Source organism: Lutra lutra, unplaced genomic scaffold, assembly GCF_902655055.1.
Source record: "Lutra lutra unplaced genomic scaffold, mLutLut1.2, whole genome shotgun sequence".
Lineage (NCBI taxonomy): Eukaryota > Metazoa > Chordata > Mammalia > Carnivora > Mustelidae > Lutra > Lutra lutra.
Window position 1 is genome coordinate 73,825 of NW_025923846.1, and position 23,339 is coordinate 97,163.

The 23,339-nt window shown below is 47.1% G+C and overlaps 2 pseudogenes; one reads left to right on the forward strand and one right to left on the reverse strand.

Moving 5' to 3' along the window:
- The first annotated feature begins 1,526 nt into the window (after window positions 1-1,526).
- Window positions 1,527-23,339, forward strand: part of LOC125092703 (uncharacterized) — a 55,032-nt pseudogene continuing 33,219 nt past the window's right edge.
- On the reverse strand, window positions 15,165-17,359 carry LOC125092702 (uncharacterized; annotated as a pseudogene).

Below are 23,339 nucleotides of genomic sequence, written 5' to 3' on the forward strand. Positions count from 1 at the left end.
TTGTTATGACAATGCTAGACTGTTTTGATTACTCTAGCTTTGTCATTAGTCTGAAATGAGCAAGCACGATGCCTTTAGTGTGGTTCTTCTTTCTCTAGATTGCTCTGGTATTCAGAGTCTTTTCTGGCATCATACAAATTTTTAGAAACTTTCTTCTCTTTCTGTCAAAAATGTCCTTAGAATTTTGACAGGAATTGCAATGAAACTGTAGATGGTTTAGGGAAGTATGGACATTTTACCATTATTAATTTTTCTCACCCATGAATATGCGGTTTCTCTTGGTTTATGTGTGTTGCCTTCAGTTTCTTTCCTTACCGTCTTGTCGTTTTCATCATCCAAGATTTTACCTCTTGATGAAAATATATTCCTGGGTATTTTATTCTTTTTCATGCAACTTCAGGTGGGATGATCTTCCTAATTTATTTTCTGATGATTCGTTATTAGCATATAAAAACACAGCAGATTTTGGGGTAGTGATATTGTATCCTGCCCCTTTACTGAATTTAGTCATAGTTTGAACAATATTTCACTAGCTTCTTTGAGTTTTTCCTTATATTCTATATCATCTGTATGTAGTGACCATTTTACTTCTTTCGTTCCAGTTTTGATGCCTTCTGATTATCTTCTTGCATAATTGTTCTGCCTTGGATTTTCAATATTGTGTTCAGCAAAAGTGGCAAGGAAAGATCGGCAGTGTTCCTAACTTAGGCGATCTTAGAGGAAGTAGAAACAGCTAAAACTTTTCACTATCAGATGTGACGTAATCTGTGTGGTTGTCATATATGGCCTTTTTAAAAAAAGATTTTATTTATTTATTTGACAGAGAGAGAGAGAGAGAGATCACAAGTAGGCAGAGAGGCAGAGAGAGGAGGAAGCAGGCACCCTGCTGAGCAGAGAGCCTGATGCAGGGCTTGATCCCTGAGCTTAAGGCAGAGGCTTTAACCCACTGAGCCACCCAGGCACCCCATATATGGCCTTTTCGGTGTTGAGGTATGTTCCTGGTCTACACACACTGTTGAGAATTTTGAATGCTTCCCTGCATCTCAAGATGATCACATCATTTTTATTCTTTATTTTCTTAATGTGCTGTATCGCTTTGATCAATGTGTACCTGTAAACCATCATTGCATTCCTGCAAGATCCCACTTGATCATAGTATATGATTTTCTCAGCATATTGGTGAGCTTGAGTTGTTAGTATTTTGTTGAACATTTTTGCATCTATGGTCATCAGGGATATTGGACTATAAGACTGTTCTCTTGGAGGGTCCTCGTTTACTTTTGCATTAGGGTTATGTTGGCTTCAGCAAATGAGTTTAGAAGCTTTCTCTTCTGGTTTTTGAAAAAGTGGGCAAAGGACTGCTATGAATCCTTCCCTGCATGGTAGAATTTACCACGAAACGCATCTGGTTCTGGAACTTGGTTTTTTGGGAGCTTTTAAATTGCTGATATGATGAGTACTGGTGTTTTATGTAAGTATTGGATCACTAAAGATGAAACTGTTTCCACATCTTGGTGGTGAGTTGGATGAAGGGGAATGAGAGTCATGGTGGCCCAGCACTCAGCGGCTCCATCTGCCACTGCGGCTCTGCCATTCCTCTCAGATGCTGGCAGAGGAGGAAGGACATGGCGGAATCACGGCAGAGTGGTGGTGGCGGGGTGGTGAAAATGTGGGGTCCGAGGGGGTGATGAGACTGATGCATGGCCCTCCTGTCCCACCCACAGGGTATCAGATCATCTACTGCCTGTCCAACAGCAACTCCAGCATGTTCACCACAGTGGAGATGGGTGCCATGGTGAGGTGATTCACAGCCACTGAGCTGGCCCCAGAGTCAGCATACATCTTCAGACTGATGACCAGGATGAAGCAGGGCTGGGGGAGACCCTAGAGGCCACCATCATCACCAATGAGAATCGAGGTAAGGCCAGAGGCCCAGGTCCACTGTCCTGGAGACAAGGGGAGGACAGCTGGGCCCAATTGGGAGCCACAAACTTGCTGGGTCCACAGCTTCCTGGGGCAGAGCTTGCAGGGTAGTGTGTCTACACAGCACAATATTTACCAGACTGGCAGGAATGTCTCTGGAGCATAGGTTGTGTAACTGGATCAGGGTGGTTCTGAGTGACCATGTTGGAGGGAGGCTCCCTGAAGCCAGGCGCTTTTTCTCTGATGTTCAAAACAACATGACCAGCTGAGCCAGGGGTTCCAAAACACGTTTTCTATCAAGCAATGCTAGGGAGATGTGTCTTCATGGATGCCGCTTCTGTTCCAAGCACTGGTGAGGTGCTTATTGTTCATTGTCTTGGTTTCTCCTCAGCAAGTCCTGGGGGCCAAAGTGCTGTGAGGCCCAGTTCTATAGAAGATGTGGGGCACAGACAGATTCAGTCATTCACCAGGGACATAGCTGTTGAGGCAGTGATGTGAACACCGTCCACAGACTCTGGGCTCCCTGTTCCCTCAGCAATCTGCTGTGGGTTCCCATATCAGTGAGCCCCTGATATGTCCTCCAGCCTCATTCTGGGATCTGCCTCAGTGGGTTCCCTTCCCAGGGCCATCCCAACCACTCTAGGCCCTTTTTATGCCACCTGACCTTGGAGGTACCACAGGGGTTCCAGCTTATGTCTGAGTCAGGACAGAGCAGAGGCAATCTGGAATGCAGAGCAGGCACTCAACCCCCACTCTGATGCAGCCAGGAGCCTGGGTGGCTTACAGGGCAGCGTGATGCCTGCCAGTTTCTGTGCTACCAGCCCACATGCATAGTTCTCTTAGAGTTCTGGCTTCAGAATGTGTGGCTCAGGGACTGCATCCCTGTTCTCTCCACATCCGGGGAGCAGGCTGTGCTTTGGCCCTGCTGAGGTCACAGGGTAGCACACAGGTAGTAGCTTGACCTGGCCTGACACAAGAGTGGTGTTGAGGGGAAGATATGGCCCAGTTACCTCCTGTGCTCTTGAAAGGAGAGCCCCATCCATGCCCCACAGGTATCTCCCTGGACTTTGGAGCAAAATCAAAACAACCAAATGAAAGGATCCAGGATACATTTGGGCCCATTTACCTGCAGAGGTACTCTTGGTATGTGGCTTGCTCTTACTGAGCACAGGTAGGCTGACAACCAGGCCTAATGCGGGGTATCTTGAAATGTTTCTGCCCTGGGAGAAACCCATTTGCTCACTACTCATATGTTGTTTGTGCAGTTGTGCTGAATCCTTCTCTGATTCACCTGCATACTATGAGAGGCTGAGTGATATGTAATGCCTGGAGTGTAGATTGTGTTTGCCTCCCTATACCTCTGTCCCTAGGGGTTACTCAGCTGGTGGGGAGGGGGCTGGGAGCAGGTATTTAGGTCTGACGTGCCTTGCTTCTGAAGTGCCCCCTGAGGTTGACCAGGAATGCGGAGGCTGCAGTCCTATCTGGCACTTGGGTCCACATTGGTCACCATGGTGGTTGGGTTGAGGGGAGCACAGGGCCAGCCGACAGAATCTGTGGCTCCTCAACTGCCTGTTGATGGCCTGCAACCAGGGCCTGGGGCAACTGAGCAGAGCCAGAGTCGCAGGGCACAGGCAGATACTCATAGGAAAGGACTGGAGCCAGGGAGGGAGGGAGGCACGCCCAGGCAGCCGCATCAGACAGCCAGATCACAGGGGGGCTGAAGCCCAGCTCTGTACTCTGTGACACATTGGAGGGTTGGCATGTCTCTGGGCAAAAAGCACACAGCAGGAATTCTGCCATCACCACAACCCTGAAGTATTAGGTATGGTGTGGAGCGCAGTCAGGCACCTGGATACAATGTGTGTGTCTCCTAATCCAGTCTCCTTTCGAATGCCTAGGTCAGCACCTGGGCGTTGGATGGAGGGAAGCTAGCTAGGGTACAGGAGTTCTTTCTGAGGAGGCTGGCAGGTTGAATGCTGCCCCCTGGCTGGGGTGGGCGGTAGGGTTAGAGACCAAAATATCCTGCTAAGCACTAAGTCTCAGGCTCAGTGCAATGGGATTCTTAGGAGCGCCACAGAAGAAGAACTTCATCTGCATGTCCCTGCAGCTCTGCTCTCCCTGCACAAACCTTGGATGGGTGCAAGGAGGGAGAAAGGGTGGGAAGGAGTATATTTGCTCCTTCCACCCCTATGCCGGTTACCATCTTCCAAAGAGAACCATCAAGGACATGGAACACAGAGGCTGTGTGGCCTGGTGGACATCAGGAGAGAGTGTGCTGTGCAACCGGTGGAGAAAGGGCTAGACCTGCCTGACCATGGTGGACGCAAAGTGGGCACTGAACAGTTTTGTGGGCCTCGGGCAAGGCGGTGGGCTGCAGGGTTTCACCATCATCCAGGAAGCCTCCATGAAAACTGTTGCAAATCCTTTACAACCCCTCTGGTTTTCTTCTTGGGACAAAATTTTAGAAGCAGAACCCTTAGCTCAGAAGACATGAGTGTGTTTGGATTGGAGATATGGAAACTCATGGACATGCCATGGCCTAGGGACCGGGATGCAGGTCTTGTGGCCTCTCTGCTTCCATGCTGATGTCTTGCCTTCAATTGTTGGTGAAAATATATCTCATTAAGCATTTGTCCACGGGCCTTTCATCCCTACTCTACCACTAAATGCCTGTCACTTTACATGGTGATGTGTCACATGGGGTCTTAGTGTCCGATCGTGAAAATCCTCAAACTCAACTGGGTACAGATTTGCAGAACTCATGGAAAAGCTGCATTCTTTATTAATAAGAATTAATAAGGGGGGGACTGAGTGAGTTGAGGAAGATGAGTCTCCCTTTGTGACTCTTGTTTGAAACATTGCTGGTTCTTTAATCTTTCTTCTTCCAGATTGAGGGAAACTCTATCTGAAAGTATCCGTGATCTACAGAAATGAGATGATAAATGTCCGTGTGAGGAAATGGAAGCATTTAACTTCTCTCCCTTCCTGAACCCTCCATCATTCAGAAACTCTCAGGGAGAATTCTTTCTTCCAAGGTACTTAGGATTATTGGTGTAAGTTCAGCACAAGTGCCTTTTCCTTGTAACAGGACACCACTGGAAACATTGGTTATTTTACCAAAGGATTGAGTGAAATGTCCAATTTGAGAGTAACGTTTATAGACTCAGATAATGACCAAATAATTTTCAGGAATTAAGGTTGGCTTTGTGGAGCCCCTTGGCAATAGCGGCTTCACACCTTGATGACACAGTGCCCAGGAGCCTTGCCAGATGAGTAGGGAAAGTTACTTGTTGGCAGGTATAGGAACCTCAGGATATTTGGGGGACCTCGAGAAGAGGAATCAACCCAAATCGACAAGTATTGCAGTCAAGTCTGAGGGGAGTATTGTGCTTGGCTTTGGCTTGGACACACTACTGAAAATTCACTCTAGAGATTCCTCATGAAAAGTTCCAACACAGCAGGGATTCAAAATCTGTATGGAATGATCTGTCACTATGCCTGCCAGGATTAGTTAGAATTGATGCTAAGAAACCAAGTGTGCTTCTGGCTGCTTTCTTGCATCTAAGAAACCATCCCAAGTTCATTGAACTGAAATCCATCAGCCATGTGGACTGGCACCCGCTGCCACCACCGCCAGGCATTTCTGTGCCTCACAATGGGTCCCGTGAAGCTCTGAATCTATTTAGTTTGCAATCAGGTTTGGAGGCTGGCAATATTTTCTTATTGGGAAAATCCTATCAGAACTATACCCTAAATTGTCCCAGAACCCTCTAGAAGCTGGTTGTTGGAGGGCTTGCCCTTTGGGTCAGTAGCATAGTTGCTGGTTAGGAGTGAAACAATCTTCAATCTCCAAGGTGTAGGTTACATTCATTTTGGGTGGTGATTAGTTGTTGGTTTCTTTCTTTCTTTCTTTCTTTCTTTCTTTTTTTTTTTTTTTTTGAGTTCTAGGGTCCATGAGAGGCATGTCTTAGAAACGAAAGACCAGAGGCTCATTTCAGCCAAAGAGAGTTGTGAAAAAAGAAAGAAAGAAAGACTAACAGAGTCACTCACGTAGAGTAGAAAAGACATTGAGAAGGTAGAGTACATGCACATCTCCTATGGGTGTTCTGTGTCATTGAAGTTACAGGGTAGATTAATGAGAATGCTTGTCAAAGGTGAAAGAAGATTCAAGGAGAAGTAAACAACCCTAGGACAGTCATGCAAAATGAAGTTGAAATAGGGTTTCTGCAGATCTTCTTTTTGGGTTCTGGAGCAGCAGGAACATTACTTAGACTCTCGTCACTAGTTGCAAATGGTGATTGACCTCTGGGCCATCTCCTGACCCACATCCTCCTGCTTGGGACTGGCATAGATATCCTGGAACTCCCGGTAGCCAATTGACCATGCATGTATTATTTGAAGGTCTGCCAGCAGCAATGCTAAGTCTTTCACAAATTTCAGGTTCCTGTGGTTTTGGCCTCTTTGAACTTGTGCTCTCTGCGGGAAGGGAGGAGCATGCTTTCAGTTTTGTAAGACATTGTGTCTTCCGGAGTATGGGTCCTAAGACCTCAACTAAATGCTATCCCTGTTTTTAGAGGTGGTGCTTCAAGGCTCAGCTGACTTGGCCTCGTTGGCAGCATCCAATGCATCTGGCCTCTGTCTCTTCAATGCAGATTCAAGTGCAACACGTAGAGGAGTGTGACCCCTGTAATCTCCCTGGTTCATGTGCATCACAGCAGTAAGTTGTCCTGGTTCTGAAACTTCCACCTGGGTTGAAGTTCAGGGCTTGACTTGGGTCCCTCTTTTGCTGGCTTCTGTCTTTCTTCCAAAGGGAAAGATACCCTCTTCTTTTCGATTAACTTAACCAGAATATCTAGAGTTTGTTGCTTGGGGAAAATTACTTAGTGGCACATATGGAGAAGTTTCTGCAAGTCCCTGCCCCAAACAAAACATCTGAACGACAGGTTGCTTCTGTTAGCAGAATCCTGAGTTATTGCAGGGTTATCTTATAAATAGACATTCTCTCCAAAATAGTGTTTTCTGTCAACACATTCTTTTTAGGGCCAGTAAACTGGAGTAAAGAATATTGGGCATCTTTACAAATGGATCTCTGAGTGGAGATGCCTTTTTTTTTTTTTTTTTTTTTTTTTTTTTTTTTAGAAGGGGAAGTGCGAGAGAGAGAGAGAGGGAGACACTGGGCAGGTGCCACATGCTTTGCAGAGCATGACACAGGGCTCAATCTCACAACGCTGGGATCATCATCTCAGCCAAAATCAAGAGGGTCAGTAAGAAGGTCACATAGAGTAGAGAAGACGTGAGGAGGTAGAGTGTTTGCACATCTCCTATAGGAATTTCATATCACTGAAGATTCAGGGTAGATGAATGAGAACATATTTCTAATATGAAGATTCTAGGAGAAGTATGCATCGCTAAGATGGTCATGTGAAATGCAGTTGTAATAGGGTTTCTGCAAGTCTTCTGTTTGGTTCTGGGAACAGCAGGAAGTTTATTTAGTCTCTTGGCACTAGTTGGTGATTGTCATCTGGGTCACCTCTTGTCCTACACGCTCCTCCTTTAGTCTGGCATAGACATCATGGAACCTCTGGTAGCCAAGTTTGGAAGGGGAGGTATGGAGGGAGAGAGAGACCTTTACGCAGGCTCCACCTGCAGTGCAGAGCATGACACATGTCAGGGGCTCGATCTGACAACCCTGATATCAGGACCTGAGCCAAAATCAAGAGTTGGTCCCTTAACTAAAAGAACCATGCAGGGGCTGGTGCAACCACTCTGGAAAACAGCATGGAGGTTCCTCAAAAAGTTGAAAATAGAACTACCCTATGACCCTGCAATTTCACTGCTGGGTATTTACCCTAAAGATACAAACGTAGTGATCCAAAGGGGCACGTGCACCCGAATGTTTATAGCAGCAATGTCTACAATAGCCAAACTATGGAAAGAGCCTAGATGTCCATCTACAGACGAATGGATAAAGAAGATGTGGTATATATACACAATGGAATACTATGCAGCCATCAAAAGAAATGAAATCTTGCCATTTGCGATGACGTGGATGGAACTAGAGGGTATCATGCTTAGCGAAATCAGTCAATCGGAGAAAGACAACTATCATATGATCTCCCTGATATGAGGGAGAGGAGATGCAACATGGGGGGTTGAGGGGGTAGGAGAAGAGTAAATGAAACAAGATGGGATTGGGAGGGAGACAAACCATAAGTGACTCTTAATCTCACAAAACAAACTGAGGGTTGATGGGGGGAGGGGGTTGGGAGAGGGGGGTGGGGTTATGGATATTGGGGAGGGTATGTGCTATGGTGAGTGCTGTGAAGTGTGTAAACCTGGTGATTCGCAGACCTGTACCCCTGGGGATAAAAATATATGTTTATAAAGCTGTAAAAAAAAAAAAAAGAAAGAAAAAAGAAAGGATGAATACCCAAGTTTTGTAGCAACATGGATGGGACTGGAAGAGATTATGCTGAGTGAAATAAGTCAAGCCGAGAGAGTCAATTATCATATGGTTTCACTTATTTGTGGAGCATAACAAATAGCATGGAGGACAAGGGGAGATGGAGAGGAGAAGGGAGTTGAGGGAAATTGGAAGGGGAGGTGAACCATGAGAGACCATGGACTCTGAAAAACGATCTGAGAATTTTGAAGGGGTGGGGGGTGGGAGGTTGGGGGCACCAGGTGGTGGGTATTGTGGAGGGCACGGATTGCATGGAGCACTGGGTGTGGTGCAAAAATAATGAATACTGTTATGCTGAAAAAATTAAAAATTTAAAAAAAAAAAAAAGAACCATGAAGGCATTCCTGGATGTGCTTTGTGTTTATGGAAGGGAGCATACGTATCCCTTCCTGTTCTAAATCTTCTAAATTGGGGACTGTTTCCATATCAGCAGTGGTCTTACAGCTTCTCAGGCCAAGAGATAAGGAGCTATTCTTGGTGGTGGAGAAAATCAGTTGGCTACCAAATTCTCATAGAGGGGGAGGAAGCCCTCACTGCCTGAATCTGAACAGTAGAGTGTAATTCCTGTCCTGATACACACAATTCTTCAAAAACAGAACCATTGTAAAACATGAAATTAAATTTGCAAGTCCCTGCATGGCACAGTTGGTTAGGCATCTAGCTTTGGCTGAGGTCAGGATCCCTGGATCCTGGAGGATCAATTCCTGCATTGGGCACCCTTCTCAATGTGAAGCCTGCTTTCTCTCCCTCTTCTCTGCTGCCCAACCTGGACTGTTCTTGCTCCCTCTCTAGCTCTCTCACTCTCAAATAAGCACAGAAAATAGAAATATTTCTAGGCATGTAATTAATTTATAAATCTTTTCCAATTTATGAGGACAATATTAGTAGAATTAAGGCCACATGAGAGGTAGATCACAAACCATGTGTTTGTTGAGTCTTGTTGCCATTCATCCTTGTGATCTACATACATCGATAGATTAATGTTTTCGTGAACATACGTCAATCACCCTTTGTTCTAAGATTCTAAGTTAACCCTTCAATTGATGTTCTCATGGATCCCACGCAGTGTATATATGTGTCAAACTTCCTACCAAGAGACAGTACCAGTGTCAGTTGTGAGAGCTAGTAAAGGAAAAGTCCCCCGATCTTAATTGGCACAGTGTGCATGGTTGTGAGACCCCTACTTTTCAGTGATACTGGCCTTATGCAAGTACTGATAGTTGGGAGCAGATTTGCTTTATTTCTAGCTATTGATTACTGAAATACTGTATTCACCATCCCTCAGAACGTGATGCAGTTGTATGTGTTTGCAGTGAAAAATTGTCAGTGTCTGAGTTTGTATCTCAATTTCACCCTAAGAAAGTTCTTGGGAGGTATTTGCCCAGTGATTTTCTGATGTGAGTGTCCAGGGAAGAATTTCCCCTTGTTGCATTGGGATCAGTGTTTGCTCGGTGTGAGGGTATCTTTGCTGGCTAAGGAGGAAGGGATACCTGAGAACATTCCTTTCCTCCTTACTCTGGGAGGATTTTCTTCTGTGTGAATCCTCCCAAGTCCTTCACGTGTTGGCTCCATGAGGAATGGGATTCCCACATGGATTTCATCAGCATTCAGCAGCAGCGATGATGCAGGGTGTCCCAGGATGTCCCTGTACCTTTGCTCCTGTATGAGGGATGACCTGCTCTCTGAGATGGTAGCAGGAGCATAGACCAGAGCCCCAGTTGAAGCTTCTTCCACCAAGATACAGCCCTAGTGGTTCTCCCCGTGTGAGTTCTCTGGTGTTGGGAAAGGGACCACATCTGGCAGAAGGCTCTGCTTCAGTGATCGGAGACACAGGATTTGTATTCTGTGATTTCTGTGGTGGTGAAAAAGGTGGGCACTCTGGGTACAGGAGGGATCACAGTAATGACAGACACAGGTTTCCCTGGTCTGAGTTCTCTGGTGTCTCCAAATGTGAGAGCTGTATCTAACAGCTCTTCCACGTTGACCACATCAGTCGGGGTTCCCACCAGTGTAGATCCTCAGATGCTGGCTAAGGGTGTGGCTGTACTAAATTCTTTCCCTTGAAGATGGATTCAACCAGTTTCTGTCTGTGGCAATGTGTCCATGGTCTCGAAGGGATGCATGTTGCTTTGAGCTCTGGTACAGCAATGCCACCATATGGCTTCTAACCCATGTGAGGTCATGGGGAAGAATAAGAACAGAGCTCTCTGAATGAAGGGTCTCCCACCCTTGTTACATCCCTAACATCCCGTGGTTTTGCTGTGTACAGAGGTGAGCCCTGCCCTAGAATTGTTTCCCCCATGCATATCATGTCTACTTTCCTCAGAAGGGTGAGTTCTCTCGTGTCTCCCGAGGTTAGAGCCCCGACCACAGGCTCTTCCACAGTGGCAAGATGTGTGTGGTGCAATCCAGGATGAACGAGTTCTGATGTCATTTGAACTGGGGACACATGGCTGAAGGTTCTTTCACATTGTCTGTAAATAAAAGCTTTCTCTTCCCAGGACATAATACACATGGGATGAGGTGAGGTACATGAGAAATCTCCCTCCTGTGCCCCAGCATTGGCCGGGTTCCTGTGCAAGGTGAACCCTCTGCTAATGGCCAAAACAGGAGGGGCTGTGGAAGGATGGCTCACTCATGTTCCTCCCTTCCTGACTCAACATACGAATTACAGCCCCTTCCTTCAGGAATTGTCTCTGCATCAACCTCTGCATGCCACTTATAGTCGGTGCCGTATTACTTTCCACAATTCAGATATATCTTTCTACATGGTAGCCTCACACCCATGTCAACTGCTGATTAAATTTTAGATGTTTGAGTTTCAAAGACTATATCGGTGAGTCGTATTCAAGCCAGTGACTTTTACAGACACTCAGGCGATGGTTTGACTTGAGGCACATTTCAGCCCAGAAATAAAATTATTCAGATTTCTGTCCTATGCTGATGTCATGATGGGAGGCTGACTCTATCTAGGATGGGGTTGGGGGTGGTCAGGCAAAAGGGAGGTTTTGCAAGAACGTTGCAGTAGGACAGAGGACACACAGGATACAGGAGGCTTTGCTCTTGTCAAATGAAGGTGGTTTTTCCTTCTAGGAAGGCATTAATAGAAAGTTAGTTGGGAGCTTCCTGGAGGAATGTTACTTTCCTCCTCTCACAAGTCCTTCTCAAGGGACTGTAGGTTTGAATAGAAATTCCGTTTTATTGACATTTCCTTCTGCCTCAGCCTCCCTCAGTGTGAAGGAAGGGAGGGGGATGTTAGGGCTTCAGGAAATGGAGTTATGGGTCTCTGGATGGTAGCTAGCCTCCTGTTAAGAAAGTCATTTCCTTGAGAATCACGAGGACTTTTATAAACTGAGGGAGAATCTGGTCTTGCAGGGTTTTGATCTCTATTCGTGGTGAATCTGTTTTTTCCTTTCCTTATTTTAGGGCACCTCAGAGCACCTGAGGAATGTCACTCATATCACATGTTGGGGATGGGGGCTGTGTTGCGTGCCAGCTCCTGCTTGGTGCTCAGCTGGCTTTCTCCTCCCTCCTCATGTGCCCCTGAACAGTTTAGACCCTTCTGTCATTAAGGTTGTTGAAGGAGGATGGTCTCATCTTCTGTAACTTCTTCCTGCTGAATAGGGGTGTAGAGCTGTCCCTACCTGTGGGTCATTCCTGGTCAGTTGGGGGGCCTCTCTGTGTCAGAGTTGTGAAATGAAGAGACCGCTGAGTGCAGGGGAGAAGTTGTGACTGGATCTTGTTGAGTGGAAAAGACCACCTGTCCTCTGGAAGTTACTGCAGTGAAGAGTTCCTGACACCACCTGTAGAGACAGAGGGGATGGGTGGGGAACAACACAACATGGTTAGAAGAAGAAAGAGAAGGAAAATCCCCATGAAGAGTCCTTTGATAGTGGGTGAGAACCCTCCCCCAGGCCAAGAGTTGAGCCAATCCTTAAAGAGAGGGATACTTGAAAGTGCGGATTTGAGCAGTGGTATCTGTTAGGAACCCAGAAATCTCTTTGTGATAGTGGGGAATGTACCCACATCATTCTGTCTTTAGATTGGCACAAGCTCCACCTTGTGAAGCAGTTACAACATCTAAAGTCTCTCTGTTTTGTAGAACAGCTTCATGCCTTGGGATCATTCCCTTATTTCATTGAGAAATCCTGAGTGGACCGATATGTAGGGCCTTGACTGTGTACTCTGTAAGGACTTCCCCATGCCACACGACATCCTCCAGTCCCAAAAAGGGACAAAGATGGATGTTAGGTGGCCATGTCCATGAAACGGAGCACACGTGCACCGTTGCTTGAAATGGGGAAGGTTGGCTGGGTCAGTGAAGGTTTTCATAATGCGCCCAGGCATCTAGGCCCACCCCAAGTGTCCGGAGGCCTCTGGAGCTTGGGGAAGCCATGGGCACAGGTTAGAGCTTCATGGCCATTGGGTCCCAGCTAGGGGCCCTTATCTAATCCTGACTGTCCTTGAACTGCAGTCAGGCTTTCAAGGGCTCCTCGGGTTTGGAGGGCCATTCTTGGAATGTGCAATTATTTCAGGCCCATATGTTGGGTTATGGCTTGGAAGAAGAGCCTTTTCTGTAATTGCTTCATGGGTGTAGAGGACGAGGAAGGCCTGTTGGAGTCAGGATAAACGCTTGTAAGATTTTTGCCAATTACAACCAACAGGTGGGCACTAGGATCTCTGCTTTGGGGGCAAAGCATGTTTGCTGACAGGCTTTGGCCTCAGCAGTCTGAGTTTGACTGATGACAGCAATCCTGGTGTTTCTTAACCCCTTTCCATGAAACTATTGCCATTGTTAAAGCAACTGTCTGCATTTCCGTAGGGACATCTTAAGTCTGGTCGACTTAAGAACTTTTCAAGAGTTATGAGTCATGGGCATAGAGTGGTTGGGTCCAGGCCTAAGGGTCGCTGGGTTTAAAGTTGGGCTGGTTTCCGTTGTTAGTTCAGGCATATCTCGAAATGTAAGCTGGTAGTTGATAAATCGGCCTCTTATCATTGTTTTGTGGCCTTTGTTCTCTGTGATGCTCTGGAGCTGATGCCAAGTCCTTAGAGTCAGGGGCCATCCCTGTATGAATCGGGAGGTTCCTTTTCCCAGGAAGGCAGTTGGATGCTTAGCTAAAGCCTTTGTTTGCCATTGTACCTGAATGGGGTGGCTTCTTGGATTAGTAGGACTGGGAGGGAAGAAACCATTCCAAGAAGCCCTTTTATTTTGAGGTCTTGCCTGAATAACCTCGTTAGTAGGAGTCGCTGGTTAGTGGGAGAAAACTTGTCCGGCAGATAAGGGCCTTCCTAAATGCACCCTCCACTCCAGTTACAGGGACAGCTGGGTCCTTCATTGTCTCCATAAGTCCCCAGAGAACCCTGTGGAGTGGCGTATGTTCTCTGGCTTTGAGGGAATGAGTTCCTCATCCCAGCCCCATCCAATTGGTCAGGGTGCTTGTTGAGTTCCACAGTCGTGGGGGAATCATTCGCATGTTCCAGTTGTTGAATTAGACCTGAGCCCATGGGGTCCTGGTATCCCCACAGAATAAGAAGCAAGTGGATTGCCTGTCCATGAAAAATGTGGAAATGTTTCTGAAAATGATCTCAAGTTGTCTACCTTAGTAAGCAACACATATGGAAAGGCCACCAGAGTTAGACTTGAACATCCACAAAGGTGGGTTTTTGAAGCATACTTTTCCTCTTCCAAAGAATGCTCCTTCCCAGAGACAGCCAGCTCAGGGCTCACATCCTTGGAAAGCAAGTCCCGCTTTAACTGATCTGGTGCAATTATCAGTTTAAGCTTAGCGAGCCTAGTGGTCAATCATGGTGATCGCTTAGAATCTGCATCACTGGGACTTTTTTGAGGAATCTCTAATCATTGTCTCTCTAGGCCAGAAGCCAAGGGAAAAGCTTGCCATCAGACATGTCTGCAATACCTGTGGATTTGGGCACATTCCCCTTCCCGAGATGTCCGATATATCTGAGGTTCCTACACCTGCCAGAGAGTGACATTATTTATGCTCCTGGTGAGGCAGTGGGGCAGTCTGGAAGCAAGGGGTCAGGCCAACATTCCCAAAGGACTTTATGGCTTCAGGTTTTCCAAAAGTCAGCCTTAGTTCCTTATAGCCCTTTGGTCCCATCTGAGTCTCTGCCTAGCTCTCTCCATAGGACAGTCCCATCCAAGCCTTGGTCAAATCACCCATGTTTCCAATGATGCCCTGTTACAAGGGGAAGAGATTCTTCTTGAACATAGGGAGAGAGATTAGGGTTGCCTTAGGAGAAGAGATGTTTCCTGAGTCCTTTGAACTTGGAGGACTCAGGTAGAGCAAAATGTGCAATGCTTTAACATGCTTCCTAAGGAATGTTGGCCATTGCTGCTATGAACATTGGGGTACAGATGGCCGTTCTTTTCATTACATCTGTATCTTTTTGGTAAATACCCTGTAGTGCAATTGTAGGTCATAGGGAAACTCTATTTTTAATTTCTTAAAGAATCTCCACACTGTTCTCCAAATTGACTGCATCAACTAGTATTCCCACCAAAGGAATGTTGGATCCCATTTCTGTAAGCCCTAGGTGTCTAGCATTACTGTCCTTAAGGCCCATGTTTTCCCCAGGGTGCAGCATGGTGATTGGGGCCCTATTTCCTCTGCCATGGTGCATGGGTGCTCCAGAAGTCAAGCTCCGGTTAGGGACAGTCTCTCCTCCCTACACCTGTTGCTGCTGCAAAACACACGGACTGAGCGGGGCCCATTTTGTGGGACCACTGCCAGTGTTAGCACAGCATTGGTCATGGTCAGGTGCGTGGAAGCAACAGAGGTGGTTCAGGGGTGGCACCCTGGGGCAATACAGCTGGGGTGGCTGCTGTCCCTCGAGTCGATTCCAGGGTGGTCAAGGGGCCCTGGCTGTCCTGTTTCTTCCTTCATCTGTCATGCTCTCCATGGTTTCTAGGGACTAGAGGGACATCAGGAAGGGGAGAAGCCCTTGAAGCAGACAGGGGAAAGACCGGAAGGCTGCTGTGCCCCCCAGTCCCAGGGGGGCCCAGTCTCACCAGACAATTAACTATTGTAGGCCCAGATCTTTGCCTCGTGCTCCAAGTGTCAGTCATCAGCAGGGCTTGTGAAGTCAACTCTGGGTGTTGTGGCCGACTCAGAGGGTCCTCTTGTCTCATCCTTGGGGTTCCAGTGCCTTCTTCTGGTGGGTTGCACAGAAGTATTCTCTTTGTTTGGCCTGCGGAGGTCAGGTGCAAGAAAGCTGTTCCTGCAGGTGTGTTTCCTTGTGTTCTCATGCCGAGTCTTCCTCCGGCCCCAAATCGAAGCCACAAGAGAGGCCCCAGGGCCTTCCTGGTTCCCTTTGTCTGAGCAACTCTGGAGACTCTGGTGTTTTGGGGTCGTGGGCAGACTTTCCTGTGGTGGGGCTGTTGAGACAGCAGGTGGAGTGGTATGAGATAGTGAGTGGCATGTGGCCTGAGGCAGTTCTTAGCAGAGGCCTGTGGGGTTTTGTGGGATACGTCTTCTGAGCTGTTCAGGTAGAGGTTTCGCTGCAGGACCCATGTGTGTCATGAAGAAATGGAAGTTTCCCATGGGCCCCCTGGGGCTGAATGAAGGCTACACTCCCAGGGTCACTCAGGCCCCTTCACTGACCGTCTTCCTCCATTACTGTCAGGTCCTCCTCCTGGTGGGCTGTCCCTTCCCCAGCCTCTCTGAGAGCCCTTGACATGCCCTTCTCTGTGGGGGGAGCCTTTGCCCACACTAGTGTTGCAGGAGGCATGACGGGGAAGGCATGCTCCTGACTCCCATGGGAAGTGAGTTTGCATGGGCCCCATGCTGTGTGCAGTTGGTGGGCAAGGTGGAAACAGGCAGGGTGGCCTTTCTGTGATGGGTCTTCCCTGCAGATTAAGGGATTGAGGAGCATCTCTAGAATATCAAACTCACACAGTGATATGGTGCCATGAGGGGACATGCTACCTCCCTCAAGGCATCTTGGAGGATTGGGGGACTGGAGGTGTTGGTTAGGTCCTACAAGAGTGATCAGCATACATGACTCAGCTGGAGAGTGGTGCCTACTCCATGCCAACAAAGATGCAGCACTGGGAAGGGTGAGCTGTCCTGCTCCTATGAGCCTGGGGGCCTGTCTTATTTGCTCATTTCTCAGATGCCTGAAGTGGGAGATGGGGCCACCCCACCGCTGTCTCTTCCCAACTAGTGTTGTTCAGGAGCAAGACATTCTTTTTTTTTTTCCAGAAAGAAAGGGTTGCCTGGTCAGAAATCTCTCTCTTTTTTAAAAAAGATTTTATTTGTTTATTGGACAGAGAGAGATCACAAGTAGGCAGAGAGGCAGGCAGAGAGAGAGAGAGGAGGAAGCAGGCTCCCCACCAAGGAAAGAGCCCGATGTGGGGCTCGATCCCAGGACCCTGGGATCATAACCTGAGCTGAAGGCAGAGGCTTTAACCCTCTGAGCCACCCAGGCGCCCCAGGAGCAAGACATTCTGCTGATTTTTACAGGGTGGGAGAGAAAGGCTTGGGTTGTGCAGAGTGAGGGATCAATGGGGTGTGGGGCCATTTCCAGAGGAGCACCATGCATGGCATGCCTGGGGTCCAGTCCCTCCAGGCAGTCAGTGCCCTCCCTCCAAGATCAGCAGCTCCTGGACGACAGTGCCGAACCACCACAGGGAGTTGCACAGATAAGGTGGAGGTTCCCTGAGGGATGTTCTCAGGCTTCCTAGTGCCTGCAGGGACTGTGACCTTCCTCTCCTCTCCTCTTTGTGGTCAGAGGCTAGGGCAGCACCCCAGGTTTTGTGTGGTTTCCCGAGGTGCCCACAACAAAGTCAGTGCAATGAGGGAGAACATGTATCCATGTTTGCCTGCCCCCTTTCCTGCCTAACTCACCATGTTCCCAAGTCCTTCTCATCTTCTGCTTTCCTTGTTGTTTCTGTCAAGTCCACAGAAGGGAAGCTTCTTGAGAGCTGAAAGCAAGAGCAGAACAGGGCATGAGCACAGACTCCCAGGCATCAGAGAACCAAGTGGGGACACCCAGGCCCAGGCTCCCTTCCTGAGGACCCTCCAGCAGGGTGATCTGTGCCCTGCTGACTCCCAGGCCTACTGCCTGCTTTGTGATACAGGGCTGCTTTCCAGACTCAGTGGTGAGGGGTCAGGGTGATGCTAGGAAAGGGCTGAAGAGAGATACCCAGGGATTATCATGCAGCAGTTCAGATGCAAAGCCTGAGTGTCCGTCAGGGATTAGGTCCTCCAGGCTGGGTGTCATCAAAGCAGGGAAAGGAGAAGAGCTGGGAAGAGGTGCTTATGGACAGATGAGAGAAGAAGCCCAAGAGATGGAGGTGGAAATGAATTACAGGCACAGTGTGACTCCTTCCATTGGAATCGTTGTCTTCCGTGGAATGCTCCTCCAGGTCAGAGAGCAGCAAGGATGGTGGGGTGGCCGTGAGAGAGACAAAGGGGAGTTAGTGGAGCTGACGACCTCTGGCCTGCTGCTCTGGGGATAATGGCCTCTGCTCTCAGTTGGATGGGGCCTCATATCTGAGTCCTCCCTGGCCTTGGCCGCTTGATCTCCACAGGGTGCAGGTGGGTATCTGGTTGCCCACATGCTCTTCCAACCTCTGATTCTCTCCAAGACCCAGAACCCCATCTGTATGATCCTTTCCCTCCTGGAGGCCATCACTGTCCCTAAGACTGCCTCTGCAGGGCTTCCCTTCCTCCGTCCTTGTTCCTCTTCCTCCCTGCTCCCCTTCCTCCTCCTCCTCCCTTAGTGATGCTCCATGTCCTTCCTGTTGCCAAGGTCCACCAGTCATAATGTTGTCCAAGAGGGAGCCACCAAGGGAAGAGAGGAGATATCCTGGTTCCACAGAATCAAACCCCTGATCCTTCTGTGCTGGGAGCAGCTGTCCTGGGTCTGGGATTGCTGGGGAAGTGCAGGGAGAGATGGCCCACCACTTCCCCATAGCCATGTCTGCCCAGTGGCTGAGATTACCTTCCTAGGGACATGTTTCAAGCTAATACAATGCCCTCTGTTTCCATAAGTGTTACAGAGGTTGAATGGAGATGGGAGTAGGTGCCCTCAGCTGTTCAGGGCAGCCCTGGAAAATGTCCAGCGGTGTGGTCACTGAATCACAGGATTCCTGCCAGAGCTCCTGCTGATGCTGGCAGGCAATGGACGGGGCAGGGGTGTGTGTAGGGCCCTGGGCAGGCCTGAGGAAAGTTTGCAGTTTGGGCATGGCTGGGGAGTGGGGAGCTTGGCCAGGACTGTGTGCTGGAGAGTTCCGTTTCTGAGAGGAGCCGTGACTCCCTGGCCCTGCTCCCAAGAAGCTCTGTGCTATGCCTAGACGACAGCTGGTAAGAGGTTGAGTGGACTGGGACAGCAAGTGTGTGAAGCAGCTCCAGAAGCCCCATCACATAGGCTTGAAGGACCTTGGCCTGTGACAGGGGGTCTCCAGGGCAGCTGAATGGGGACGTTTTTCCCTTGGGAACATGTCCACAGGTCAGACTCAGATAGGGTGTGAAGGCGAGCAGAAGCTAAGGGACATAGGAGCCTGTGTAGTGAACCCAGAGGAAGTTTGCCTTACCTTCTCCAGCTCTGAGAGTCCCTTTGAAGGTACAGCAGCTTGGACAGAACCAGGAAGATTTGGTAGTGGACGTTAGGAGGGAGCGAGCTTACCTGTCTTCCATGTCCTGGCTCCCAATAGAACGTAGTGTCCTGGTTCTTTTGAACAGGAGAGGGTGGTTGGAGCTGCCAAGTCATGACCATGACCAGGTCTGGGCCCATGCCAAGAAAGACCCAGAATCTCTTGTGCATCATTCCTGAGAGGCCTTGAGCAAAGAGACCAAGCTTTGACATGTGGCAGTGGGAAAGGGAGGCAAGAGCAGATTTGATGGGAAAGATCCTTAAACTAACCACACAAGGAGTCGAGTGGTGATGACAAACCCAGCCTGCCCCAAAGGCCCGTGGACACAATGTCTGTTCTTTTCACTGAGAAACTATGAAATGAGCAAATCATACCTGTTGCTAATGCATCCCATTCCCTGGTGGTTTTTTATCCACTTTCTTTCTCCAGACCGGCAGGCGCAGTCCCTTATTCCCAGGAACCCTGTCCCACTGTTCCCTTCCTCTGTGCCATTCCCTACCTGAAGAGACTTCATCCTCACTGCTGGAGTCTTTGATGCTCTCTACATGCAAATCTGTAGGAACTGAAACAGGAGCAATGCTGTTATGAGAGAGAATGCCTCACCCATTCATCCCAGTTCTGTTGAGATGTCTATGGGCCATGCAGCATCTGCCTGACCCTTTTGCTCTGCTGTCAAATGTTCCTGGGGCTGGTGAAACCAGAGCATTTCGAGGAGACAGGGGTTGGAGTTTCATCCCTTCTAATAAGACCAGGGTGCTGCAGCAGTCACCTCAGTGTCAGTTCAACATGCCCATGACCGCACTCCCCTCCCCATGCAACCAACTAAAACTCCAGTCATTATGGGACTCTTGACATGTGGCTAGTGGGAGTGAGGAACTGGACATTTTCTTTTCCTTAATGATTTCCCCATAGCTCATTGAGATAATAAATGACTGTGTAAAATGGACACTAGACAGACTCTTTCCTGGTTAACTCAGCGTTAGAAACCAACCAGGAGCGAGAGACAAGCCCTACTCTCCTGTGTATTTCTCCAGCCTTGTGGCTGGCTTGACAGGGCCGTTGATACATAAGACATTCCTGGGCTCACGCACACCTGCCAGGCACTGTTGGAGGCCTTTGTACCGTAAGAGATTAAGGTGAACCCCCAGTTCCTAGAATAAATGGGGAACAGATTCAGTGCAGCACTGACCAAAAGCATAATGTGATGTTCTTGAAACAGAGAAACAGCTGGAATAGACAATGGAACCATAGAGAACACAAGGAATCAAAACTTTTCTGAATATGAAGAAGTACTTGGTGGTTCCTTAGAAGCTGAACTTCCAATACTTTGGATCAATCCCCTGAGCCAACAGGATGGTGCTGGCATTTAAATAGGCTGGGGCACGTGGGAGCAAAACAGAAATGGCCAAATGCACTCATGTTGGCATCACGATGCTTGGCAAGAGGACACCTAGAAAAAGCATCCTATTCTAAAACAGCGAACAGCTGGAAGAGATTATGCTGAGTGAAATAAGTCAAGCAGAGAGAGTCAATTATCATATGGTTTCACTTATTTGTGGAGCATAACAAATAGCATGGAGGACAAGGGGAGATGGAGAGGAGAAAGGAGTTGAGGGAAATTGGAAGGGGAGGTGAACCATGAGAGACTATGGACTCTGAAAAACGATCTGAGAATTTTGAAGGGGTGGGGGGTGGGAGGTTGGGGGCACCAGGTGGTGGGTATTGTAGAGGGCACAGATTGCATGGAGCACTGGGTGTGGTGCAAAAATAATGAATACTGTTATGCTGAAAAAAAAAAATAAATAAATACAATGGTAAAACAGCGAACAGAATGAAAAGACAGCCCACAGATTGGAGACGCCATTTGCAATCCTTATTTCAGAAAAGGTGTGTTCACTGACAAAACTGAAAAACAACAAACAAAACTAAAACAAAGAAAGAAAAATGGGATTTCGCCAAATGAAAGAATCAAGAAAAAGATTTGAATAGACTGTGCTGCAAAGGGAACAAATGACTGGCCAAACAGACATATGAAAAGATGCTCAACATAAGGCATCATGAGGGCAATGTGAATCCAAAGGACACTGAGCTGTTGCATCGTCTGCTAGGATAGCGAGGACCCAAACCAGAAATTCAAGCCCAAAACTCATGTCAGCATGGAACATTCTCCAGAATAGATCACATTCTTGGTCCTAAATCAAGTCTCAACCGGTATCAAAAGATTGGGATCATTCCCTGCATATTTTCAGACCACAGTGCTCTGAAGCTAGAACTCAATCACAAGAGGAAATTTGGAAAGAACCCAAATACATGGAGACTAAACAGCATCCTTCTAAAGAATGAATGGGTCAACCAGGAAATTAAAGAAGAATTGAAAAAATTCATGGAAACAAATGATAATGAAAACACAACGGTTCAGAATCTGTGGGACACAACAAAGGCAGTCCTGAGAGGAAAATATATAGCGGTACAAGGCTTTCTCAAGAAACAAGAAAGGTCTCAGGTACACAACCTAACCCTACACCTAAAGGAGCTGGAGAAAGAACAAGAAAGAAACCCTAAACCCAGCAGGAGAAGAGAAATCATAAAGATCAGAGCAGAAATCAATGAAATAGAAACCAAAAAGAAAAAAAAAGAATAGAACAAATCAACAAAACTAGGGGTTCTTTGAAAGAATTAATAAGATTGATAAACCCCTGGCCAGACTTATCAAAAAGAAAAGAGAAAGGACTCAAATAAATAAAATCATGAATGAAAGAGGAGAGATCACAACGAATACCAAAGAAATACAGACAATTATAAGAACATACTATGAGCAACTCTACGCCAACAAATTTGACAATCTGGAAGAAATGGATGCATTCCTAGAGACATATAAACTACCACAACTGAACCAGGAAGAAATAGAAAGCCTGAACAGACCCATAACCAGTAAGGAGATTGAAACAGTCATCAAAAATCTCCAAACAAACAAAAGCCCAGGGCCAGACGGCTTCCCGGGGGAATTCTACCAAACATTTAAAGAAGAACTAATTCCTATTCTCCTGAAACTGTTCCAAAAAATAGCAATAGAAGGAAAACTTCCAAACTCATTTTATGAGGCCAACATCACCTTGATCCCAAAACCAGACAAGGATTCCAACAAAAAAGAGAACTATAGACCAATATCCTTGATGAACACAGATGCAAAAATTCTCGCCAAAATACTAGCCAATAGGATTCAACAGTACATTAAAAGGATTATTCACCACGACCAAGTGGGATTTATTCCGGGGTTGCAAGGCTGGTTCAACATCCGCAAATCAATCAATGTGATACAACACATTAATAAAAGAAAGAACAAGAACCATATGATACTCTCCATAGATGCTGAAAAAGCATTTGACAAAGTACAGCATCCCTTCCTGATCAAAACTCTTCAAAGTGTAGGGATAGACGGCACATACCTCAATATTATCAAAGCCATCTATGAAAAACCCACCGCAAATATCATTCTCAATGGAGAAAAACTGAAAGCTTTCCCGCTAAGGTCAGGAACACGGCAGGGATGTCCGTTATCACCACTGCTATTCAACATAGTACTAGAAGTCCTAGCCTCAGCAATCAGACAACAAAAGGAAATTAAAGGCATCCACATCGGCAAAGAAGTCAAACTATCACTCTTCGCAGATGATATGATACTCTATGTGGAAAACCCAAAAGACTCCACTCCAAAACTGCTAGAACTTGTACAGGAATTCAGTAAAGTGTCAGGATATAAAATCAAGGCACAGAAATCAGTTGCATTTCTCTACACCAACAACAAGACAGAAAGAAATTAAGGAGTCCATCCCATTTACAATTGCACCCAAAACTAAAAGATACCTGGGAATAAACCTAACCAAAGAGACTAAGAATCTATACACAGAAAACTATAAAGTACTCATGAAAGAAATTGAGGAAGACACAAAGAAATGAAAAAATGTTCCATGCTCCTGGATTGGAAGAATAAATATTGTGAAAATGTCTATGCTACCTAAAGCAATCTACACATTTAATGCAATTCCTATCAAAGTACCATCCATTTTTTTTTCAAAGAAATGGAACAAATAATCCTAAAATTTATATGGAACCAGAAAAGTCCTCAAATAGCCAAAGGAATATTGAAAAAGAAAGCCAAAGTTGGTGGCATCACAATTCCGGACTTCAAGCTCTATTACAAAGCTGTCATCATCAAGACAGCATGGTACTGGCACAAAAACAGACACATAGATCAATGGAACAGAATAGAGAGCCCAGAAATAGACCCTCAACTCTATGGTCAACTCATCTTCGACAAAGCAGGAAAGAATG